The sequence below is a fragment of the Lissotriton vulgaris genome, chromosome 12 (assembly GCF_964263255.1).
Source record: "Lissotriton vulgaris chromosome 12, aLisVul1.2, whole genome shotgun sequence".
Classification (NCBI taxonomy): Eukaryota; Metazoa; Chordata; class Amphibia; order Caudata; family Salamandridae; genus Lissotriton; species Lissotriton vulgaris.
The window spans coordinates 27,197,380-27,199,584 of NC_141700.1; positions in this window are offsets into that span (position 1 = coordinate 27,197,380).

Consider the following 2,205-nt stretch of genomic DNA (forward strand, 5'->3'; position numbering starts at 1 on the left):
GCTGCGCCATTTGTGTCCCACTAATGAATTGCCTTTTTAGGTCGAGCCTACAGTCACCCTAGCTCTTGCTAAACACTTATAAGGTCTCAAAGGCGAGACCTATTGGCTATGCCAATGCTTGTTATATATGTTTATTTATTTTATTTTATTTAATGCGATTTTATATAGCACAAACATTACCCGAAGGTGTCAGAGGGCTTTACAAAAGAACCAGTTGCGTTACATACGGACTTTGGCTTACATGAGTTACATAAGAGATATAAACAGAAAAAAAAATGCAAATGTACAAGTGGAGTGAACGGAAGAAAAAATTGCAACTGTGCAAGTTATAGAGTCAGTCAAGAAAGAGATACAAACAGATACACTCTAAAATCACATGGGAATGGTAGTGAGTACAAAGGTCTACTACATATACTAGTGATTAAAGATAAATATATATACAAATTGCAGGTTCACTCAGGATTACATTTTAACGGCGATTAGGCTTGGACAATTATATATTACATATTTACAGAGCAGGAAATTCTTGCCATTGTTCAGCCAGGTGTTCAGGTGGTGTTGCATTCAAGGGTGGTGGTCTTGGGTGACAAAGTCTTTAGTCTAAAAACACCTATGATTCAATTAAAACATGAATTTGCCCCACAGGCTAATGTCTGGTGGTCTCACGACTTCCCAAATCATGTAGGGAGGGCGCCATGGCATAGGCAGCTTTCCGAAAACGGGACCACAGGTAGAGGCTTCCCTATAACGCTAAGATGGTGCTTGACCGCCGCCATCTTAAGGGCAGGCGCCAGTCTAATGGGTGCTTCCAAAGACCGTGGCAAGATAAGCTTAGGGATCCCCCGCCTCTCTTCGCAACCGGAGCTCCACTCAACGCTGGGGCCGTCATGCCCCTGAAGGTCCTCTCCAGCTGGTGGGGATCCCGGCTCAGAGTGTCACCCTCCGGTGTTGGGCGTCACCACGAGTCGCGCCTCATCAACGGAGCTGCAAGGGCGGCCGGTGAAGGGGTCCACAACGCAGTGCCTCGGCGTCCGCTGTCCGCTGCCTCTGTGGTTATCGTGGCCTGCCCTAGTGACTCGGGACCACCGCACTCGGAGCGGGAAGAAGAGTCGGTGTCAGCCGCCATTTTAGGTGGCCCTGCAGGCTCCATTCTCCGGGATGCTCCCCTTGCAGATCTCGGCCCCCGGGGGTTGCAGGTCGCCTCCGGGGACTCCCCTCACCTGCAGTGGCCCTCACACTTCAGGTGAGGCGGTTTTGGGAGCCACGGGTGCCATATAATGCGTGGTTAATGCAGGTCTTGAGAGGAGGCGATTAGAGACACGTCGGATCACCTCCTCTCCGGTCAGGTTGTTAACTGTCAGGGCAAAGTTTCTACAGTATTAGTATAACATCCAAATACTACAGCAATATGCAACTGAAAGGTGAACAGTCAACCTTTGATAAGTGCCTTCTGCTGTAAAGAAACACCTGTTTCCTCATTTTAAATAACGTTTGATTCCTTTGCACTATACACATTTTTTTGTTAAAATCGGCAAATTATGAAGCAGCGGATGGATTATATTTAACATTCAGCGAATCCATAATTTGCAAAAAATGCTGCGGCTGTAGAATACTAGGGGCCGTGCATATTAGAATTAGTCCACCTTTGCCGAAGTGCATGAATTGCATTAGGGGCTATTTCACCTCTCAAATGTACACTGAATCATCACTAAAAGATGGATGCATCGTATATATAAAGCTATAGTTGTTCTGGTTTCTTTTGACTATCAAAGACTTTTTTTTCAAAAAAGTATATTTTAATCAGGAATAAAAAATGCAAGCTAGATTTAATAGTTTTGGCACGGCTCGCTTTTGTTTTCATCCCATGGTTAACCTTAGCGCTCTGAAAGATCAAGCACATTTGTTTCCCATCCCAAGATGGCTGTGTCTCTTTGACGTACGCTTTCTGAGCCTGTACGCGTCTACTGCTCTGTGACATCGTGAAACCGGACGCGCGATTCCAGCTGCGCTGCAGTCCATTCGTTCGTGCTTTAGCCAATCACAAGTCACCAAAATAGGTGTGCCTTTTCACGCATCAACCGAGCTCTCGTACCCCCGAAGGACTACCTTAGCAACCAATGCGCCTGCGAGAAGGGTGTGGCACAAACCAATGAGCGCGCGCGTGGCTCTTCAGGGCCCAATGAGGCGGGCCGAGCTAGAGGTAAT